The following is an 8588-nucleotide window of genomic DNA, read 5'->3' as shown; positions in this document are numbered from 1 at the left end:
CCTCTCAGTACTTAAAAGCATCTTGTAAGAAATATGAGGACTGACTTTTTAGTAGAGCCTGTAGAGATAGGACCAGAACTAATAATTTCAAGCTAAAAGAATGTAGATTTAGACTAGATATAGGGAAAACATTTTTTATCATGTGGATGGTGAAAAGGTTGCACAGATTGGTCAGAGAAACGGAAGGTGACCATTCCCAGGGAACATTCAACGTCAGGCCGGATGGCAGTCCAAGCCACTTGAACTATTGAAAAGTGTCCGTGTCCCATGGCAGGGGGATTGGACTGATAGGACTCCAAAGGTTCCTTCCAGCCCAAACTATTTTATGATTCTATAAGAAAATTTTCAACACTCATGGCTATCAGTAAAGAGTAGATGATCCAGTGAGTTTATTAGCTGGATTACAAACACCTGAAACTAGACAACTGTCTTCTCTCTGGCCTAGATTCCTGTTGCAGACTGCTGCAAGATAATATATCACAACCTCTGAACCTGTGTTTACCTCTGAAGTGAAGCCAGTCTTGGGCTGACAAGCTGCAGTTCAGCAGGGGTGGTAGTGCCAGCTGAGGGTCTCATCTCCCTATTTCTGCTCCCCTCACTGCCACAGCAGCAAATCCTCCAGGGCTGATGGTGTAGGCAGGGCAGGGCAGCCTCAGGACACTCACAGCCAGTGTCTTATCACAGCATACTTGAGGTGCTACACTAGGTCTGGTGAGATGAAGAAATCGGGCAACAAGGAAGATGAAGGAAATGTAAAAGGACAACTGAGAAAGCCACAAATGCCCCAGATGGGATTTGCACTTACCATGCCAGAATGTTTTGTAACCTGGTCCTGAGCAGTTTTCCTGGACACTGGCAGCTCCTTGGCTGAACGCTGATTTCCACTATGGTTTTACCTCCACTCAGGAGGTTACCATGGAAACTTCTATGCCTGAGAAACTGGGAAGGCCAAGCTGTAGCCTGGAGAATACATAAATCAGTAAACAGGGAAGTAAGTCAGAAGGAAGCAAGGGCTTCAGAAGTGCACCTTTTCATGAAAGCAGCACCAGAACACATTAGAGAGGGCAAGAAGGTGCTGTATGCTAGCAGATGCCTCCTGTTACAGAAGCAGAGCACAGGCTAGTCAAGAAGATGCTAAATTAAAATCTAGACAGCACAAGGAAGAGATAATATTCTTGCATGAAAATGTTTCATTGTAAATATCACCCTAGAGGACGATCAAAACCCAACCTTCCCCAACTTGTCCCAAATAATACTTTTGCCTTTCCCTCCTTTCCTGGTATTTTAACTAGCATCTCATATGGGAATAACTGTCCCGTATCTTTATTCTTCCTACACTGTTTTCATCCCCCCCTTTTTTCCTATATGCACTCCAGTAAACCATAATTTGATTTGCTTCTTTAACCTAATATATGCACAAGGGGATGCACTATGTGGTGGTAATTTTTTATCCTAAAAGTGGGTTATACATTGCACACAAAGAAAAGGATTCTGCCTCTGTCAAATGCACAGCTGTCAGATACTAGCAGCTGCACAGAGTAGCTCATTCCTTATGGGTCACAGACAAAAGACTGGGGAAGGAGCTGCTCCAAAAGTGGATTTAATTCTTTCCCTCCCTCAGCTGTTTACCACCATATATAATATGAAAAAAAGTAGTGTCTGTTTCATAAATATGGTAAAATACTTTACAGTCATCTTGATTAAGTCATTGATGCTCCTAAAATAATTAAGATACATAAAGGTTTAATCTACTTCATTAGGAAAGTACCTTCCTCTGCATACATCACTCTCAGCTGCAGCATCTATACATCCTTTCTGCTGGCTGGTAATCACATGCTCACAGCATCAGCTATATTGGAATCTTGGAAGCAGAGCTAAGGACTGCACTGAGAACTTAAACTATCCTGCTAAATGAATTGACCACTTCCCAGTGACCTTCAGGGAGGCAGTAGCTGCAGTATAGTGCTCCCAAATTAAAACATGTGTGTTTTTTTGTCCAGGATAAGGCACCATACAACCTTACTCTCGATGATGTCTCAGGAGACCGGAGGTTAAAATTATATCATTTGCAATTACTCTTTATAGGGCATAACAGACACAGCCTGTGCTTAGACAAACAGAAAGCAATTACTTCTGTTGTTAACTAGGCTCTTTGATCACTTTGCTCCCTAACAAGTTGTTACTATGATTTTATCAACTATCCTTAGTTCTTTCTTGGGGTGAAGTCATATTTACCATTGTCCTGACAAAAAGACAGTCTGTCTTTCCAAAATTTTTTTTTCTTGTCCTGACTTTTTCATGGTGTCAAGGTTGCATGTAAGTACCAGGCTTTTCATTAGTCAGGTATTTGCACAGAAAAACTCCTGTTTGCATTTATACACAGGGGAGTAAGAAGTAGATATTTCCATCAAAGAAAAAAGGAAAATGATAGATACCTGGCAATGTGAGAAAGACAGCTCACAGAGATTTCTGTCATCAGGAAGCAAATTTGCAGCAAATCACTGTCAGAAGAAACACGGGACCAGGCCTGCTTCATACGTGGGACATGTGCATTTCTCCAGTCTAATACATGTCATTTCAATGACTCATTCTCAAGTGGACCTTAAAGGAAAGGTCACCTCATTCTAACACTCCTGCCATTGGTATTCTTCCTAAGTATGACATATATTCAAAATAATTCATCATCTCTTCCCAAAATCTGGGATGTTTTCATGCTGCTCACTCATTTCCCCCCAGTGAAATACACCATTTGGGTTTTGAATCCAGTTTGAATACAGGATTGTCAAACTTCCTGTATCGACCCATCAGACCAATAGACTGTTCTCCCAGATCCAGTTAGAAAAAGAAATCTTTTGGAAAAGAGACTTTTGAAACTTTTGTTTTGGTGTTGACTGTCAGCATTTAGTAACTCCAGAGCACTGGCTTTTGCTTTTTTGCTTTCAGGATAACAATACTGGCAAAAACTTACTGTGAAGGTAAGAGTCCTTATTACCATGCTGACTATTAACAAATGATATATATATATTTAAAAGTGCAAGGAAGAAACAGTTTAGGAAATCCAAGTAAATCAACATACTAATTTTGTAACCAAGTTACCAAGTCACAGGTTTTACAGGATATTCCTGTTCCAAATGAAGAGACTGGTGTACATATATATATATATATATATATGTATATATATGTGTGTGTGTGTGTATATATATGTATGTATATATGTATGTATATATGTATGTATATATGTATGTATGTATGCATATGCATATATATATATTATATTATATATATATATATATAAAATATATATATAATTCCTCCATGCCACAGAAAGGACACCTTGGAGAATTTTGGCAGAGATTGTCATGGAAGAAGTTATATGTCCATCAGATGCAAAGCTGAAGCACAACTGGGGCCTGGACATCTTCGGCAGATCCATAGGGAAGCCTTCCTGACAACATAAATTTGCATGCCCTGGGGCAGCTTTAATATTCACTAAAGATTAGATCAGTCTCTCAGTATGGCTGGGTGGATAAAAGGCCAAATGGGGCCCTTCTAGATATCTAATATCAGCTTCTAATGATCAAAAAGACAGCTTGTCGAGAAGCATGGAAGGGACATTGACTAGAAATGGATAAGAACCACTGCATAAGTAAATCATTCTCTTTCATTTGTTCTGACAAAGATTATAAATACTGCAAAAGTCCAAGTACTGCTGAATGGGTACATAATGCTAAAGAGTTGATATTGGTGAAAAGGGTGCTGGCAATTGCAGGGAACAGCAGTAATTCTGCAAGAGTAAAGCACTGCATTGAGAAAAATCAAGTTCTACAAGAAGAACCATTGTGACCTGGAGCTCTAATTGCAAGGATTTCCTACAGCTTTCAGGATGAGAGAAATGTGTTTCATTTTCATTCAGTGCCTTTCTGGTACTTCGCTTGAGTCATCTACATTGGTTTAAGCCATTTCAGCTATAAAAATTAAATTTATATGCATGTTTGATATTTGCCTCACATGCTGTTGTCTGCTTACAGTAGTGTTTGAGTACCTTAACTTTTATTTTAGATTTGCTAGTTTCACTACATGAGTGAGTGTTTGAAATGGTGCATACTTGCCTTTTTTTTCAATCTCAGAGTTCATCATGGCAGATGTTCACTGTTTGCACTACATAATACTTTGTAAGAGGGTTTCATTTGGGAAAAACAGGACCAGTTTTCTGGTGGAATTATTCTGAGTGCTGCACTCTGAGGACTGAGTGGAAACCTTTGAACCTGCAAAACAGAACCTGTCCACATAAGCTGAGAGCTCAGTATTCAGGAATATATGAGAATTTATTGAAGAACAGTGGGAAGGTAAGTTTACTTTTTTGGCATACTGATGCAGCACTATATGAAAATTCTTCTGACTCCAATGCAATGAAATGTCAAGGTATGTATGTTATAGGTTTAATAATTTATAGCTACTGTGTTATAAAACTTGAGCACATCCACCATGTTCTGGTTTTTAGCATTTAAACTTATGCATCTGAAATCTGCCTCTTCTGACTCCTTATTAAAATCAGTAGGACTACTAAAAGACATCTCAGCAGTCCAATAATAAAATCTTCATTGAATAATGGAGATTTTAGGTAGCTTTATAGTATGGGCACTAAACATTGCTGTTCTTTCTAGAAGATAGAAGTCATAAATTCTTTTAATAGCCTTTTACCATCAAGCCCAGATATCTAATGAGATTCCACTTCAGGCCCTAAGTTAACACTTCCAATTTTATGGAAAGCAACACGTTCCTAAATTCTCTTCAATAAACCAAGATGTGATTGACCACATAGCTAAGCTGTTCTGTTTTCCTGCCTCCAACATTTAAACCAAGTTTGAGCTACAGAATAGGAAGTGCCTGGGGCACACAGCCTGTGCTGGTGCTGCAAACATCTGGTAACATCTGCATCCCCACTTCCGTTTATTCAGAATTCTGTAAAAAAGGGATGAATGTGGAATGGAAACACAATGTCAACCGTAGTGGCTAAGGGCCTCCAGCTGCTGAAGCTGACCTAGCATCTCAGATCATGCCCAGCAGTACCTAATTTTTTAATGTGTGCGTTCTTGTGGACAAGTTTAAAAGGTCAGAGGGTTACACTAGGGTTAATGGAAGAAATCCTATGCCTCAGGAGGACAAGTGCAATGTGTTTTCCAGGGTTATGGTCAGAAATTTTCAGACTAACTTCCTGAGAATGTGGCACCTTGTATCCGTAAGGTGTCCGAAAGTCCACTTCCTTATATAACCAGAATTGTGGCAATTAAGAGGGCTCATACATGTGCAACTCAAAAATGTGAAGCAAAACACTATTCATTATAAAAAAGTCAGTGGTTTAGAATAGTTGCTAGAGGAATCACTTTTCCATAGAACCCTCCTGGAATATTGCTTCCCATAGGGTTTTCTTGTAAAAACAAAAATTAAAATCAGCATAGTCTGGTGTAAAGCCCTTTGAGTTTCAGCTTCAGTGATCTCCCCTCCTCCCTTTTCTTGCACAGGTACAAATGAATACAAAAACTGTCCTTGGTGCTGCCACCTAAAGATTTATGTGTTCTCCTTTTGGAACACGGAATCTCCCACTTCCTTTCTAGCATGTCTGGCGGGGCATTGAACAAAAGTAGATATTTAGTCCTGAATCCTACATCTTAAAATAGATTGCATTGGGTCCTGAGCAACCTAATCTAGCGGCGGGCCCCAAGGCGGAGAACTGGATGGTGGTCATAGTTTGAACCAAATGATCTTTAAAGAGCTCTCCAACCCAAACCATTCTATGCTTCTGTGATTCCAAATTATAGACTCCTAGAGATTTATCCTGGATTATAAACATTATATCAAATTATCAGGTCAGAAGTATCACATTCAGTGACAGGTAGCCTCTAGTTATAGAGACCATAATCTTCACTCCCTTGGAGTTTCCTTAATTTATTCCCTCAATGATTTATGTTTAATTGGTAATAAAAAAGTGCTACAAAAGCTTGTAGTGGCATTAGACCATCTAGTCATTTGCAGACAACAGAAAAGGTGCAATGATACTGTAATATCTGCTTCTATATGGACATGACAAAAGCAGCTGCTGAGGGGCAAAATACATGTGAAGGCATAACCACAACATCATAATTCATATTGAAGCTCAGCCACAATGCACCTACATTATTTTACTGGGACATTCAGTTCCTGGATTATGCGACTTAAGAGAGAAAATTTTCAATTTTTTTGGAAAAGTATATTTAAAATTAGTAAGAACAGGGTCTAGTTCTGATTTAGTCTCCTCTTCATGTTAATATCTTTTGTTTGTTTTCAGGGTTTTTTTCCCTCCTCCCTCCTTGGTCCTATCTGTATCCATAATAATGGGGAATACAATTCCATTTTAGCATGCAGACATCAAAGAGGAAAAGGGGAATGGAAAAGAAGTGGAAGTTGTTTCCAAGCACACCACGGAGCAGGGATTGTCTTATTAAATGCCAGTTCACAAGGAGGTTTACTTATCTGCTTTTTTGTCTTTCCCGGTCAAAACAGTCTAAGAGTTTTAGATAACCCATCCTTACAGTTCTAAAAGCATATAAGTAGATAACACTTATAATGGAACTTTCAAAGACAAGTTTAAATAATATATCTTTAAAACATTTCAGTATCAGATCTATGCCAGTTAAGGTCCATACAATTACTGAAAGAGACATCTCAATGTCAGAGTCACAGAATACCTCCCCCTTCTTGTGTAGGTCAGGCTTTAATTATTTTTTTCCCACAGGCATCAGTTTCCACTCATTCCCACTGGTCTTTAATCAGCAAAACACTCACTGTTAGAGATGTTCTTGAAACTGAGGTGCAAGCTCTTAAGGAAGGTAATATGGCCTCTTTTGCAGCTGCTTTCCAGAGAGGTTTAAGCTCAGCTGTAGTCTGAGAAAATCCTCCCTCACAATTTGTGCTTGCACTTGCACTGATATTATTAATCCTGATTTTTTTTTTTTTTAAGAAGACGCTATTTAATCCTCTCATGTCCGTTATTTTTAATATTTTTTTTTTTCCTGCATTGCAGATGCCAAAATTGTTGATTATCCTTTTCAGGACCTTTTTCTTTATATTTTAAATTTATATTATTGATTTACCATTGGGCAACAGAAACTGCCCTTGGGGCTGGCAGCTGACCTAGGCAGCAACCTGATTCCTGGAAGTAGCATTGAATTAAAAACCGGGGAAGCATTTTATTAAAAATTCCTTCCTTCCTGCCTTCCTGCCTTCCTGCCTGCCTTCCTTCCTGCCTGCCTTCCTGCCTGCCTTCCTGCCTCCCTGCTTCCCTCCCTCTCTTTATCCCATGTTACATGGCAGTTAGTCTGCAAATGTTGTCACTGACTCGATCTTTTTCTCATTCCTCATGACAAAATACATATTCTTTGTAATATATATTCATATGTATTTGTATTCATCCATGCATATATGGATGTATATATGTATATATGTGTACACACACACACACACACACACACACACACACACGCGATTCCTCACATGTATGTTACAGTCTGCTTCAGAGAGTAAGAAAAGCCAAATAACATCCCCTTGGGAGAGAGCAATGTGCAGTGTCTTCTGCTTTGCTGCATGCATCTGCAGCTGCCTATCCCTGGGGTGCAGCCCTGGGGGGTACTGACATCAGAGGTGGCTACTTTCTGTTCCCAGCACTTCTCCCACCTTTGGCATTGCCACCCACAGGCTCCCTCCTGTCCTTTGGGAACACAGAGAAGTACTGAAAATCCTGCCCCAGGGATGCCAAGGGATTCCACCACTGTCCCCTTGCAGAGACATCCTTTGAGTGGGCACAGGGTGAAGGAGCCATGGGGCCACCTCCCTTCCCTCTGTGTCTGTGACATGAAGACACTGTCATGGCTTGGGACTGCAAAAGCCACCATCAGCAGCCCCTCTTTAATTAGCTTTATTGTCTCTGCATCTCTTTTTTAATGTGCAGTTCCCAAATTCCTTCACAGTCAGCTCTGTCTTTTATGCCTTCTGGAAAGTAATATATATATATATATATATATATATATATATATATATATATATATATATATATATATATATATATATATATATGTATGTATAGTGTAGGGCTATAAATAAGACTAGTAATGTCATGGTAACCATGGTAATTGGTAGGCTTCAAACACAGATGTGCATGAGGTTTGTAGGAAGATGCCCTTGACTTTACAGCCAGATGATCTGTCCTGTTTAAAATTACTCTGCTTGGAATTTGGATTTCTCAACTGACAATTTTTTTTCTCCTTTTAAATATATAACAACAAACCAGATTTCTTAAATTTTTTTTATTAATAAATTGTTGTTGCAAAGAGGGCCTGAAAATTGATACCTTCTTTGGACTCTGATTGCAATGATGTCTAAAATACTTTTTTCCAGATAAAAGGAACAACTGTGCTTGCTCACCATCCATCATAGCTGATATGTCTCACCTCTGTCTGTGAGGGATAGTTCAATTCACTGCAAAGATGAAATGGATGAATTCTGATCTTTTGTTCTGGACAGGATATGAAAGTTTCAATTTCTTGAAAATAAAC

The 8588-nt window shown here is 39.1% G+C and overlaps 1 long non-coding RNA gene across 1 annotated transcript; it reads right to left on the bottom strand.

The window, feature by feature from the left end:
* Positions 1 to 440: 440 nt before the first annotated feature.
* LOC111941310 (uncharacterized) lies at positions 441 to 8588 on the bottom strand. The gene is made up of 3 exons (XR_002869952.2): positions 8484 to 8588; positions 806 to 960; positions 441 to 708 (listed from the first exon to the last, which is right to left on the bottom strand). It is a non-coding gene; the product is annotated as an uncharacterized LOC111941310 (long non-coding RNA).

The sequence above is a fragment of the Cyanistes caeruleus genome, chromosome Z (genome assembly GCF_971803275.1).
Source record: "Cyanistes caeruleus chromosome Z, bCyaCae1.hap1.1, whole genome shotgun sequence".
NCBI classification, from domain to species: domain Eukaryota; kingdom Metazoa; phylum Chordata; class Aves; order Passeriformes; family Paridae; genus Cyanistes; species Cyanistes caeruleus.
Note: the sequence above shows the minus strand (reverse complement) of the source record. Positions and strands in the feature narration are given on the sequence as shown.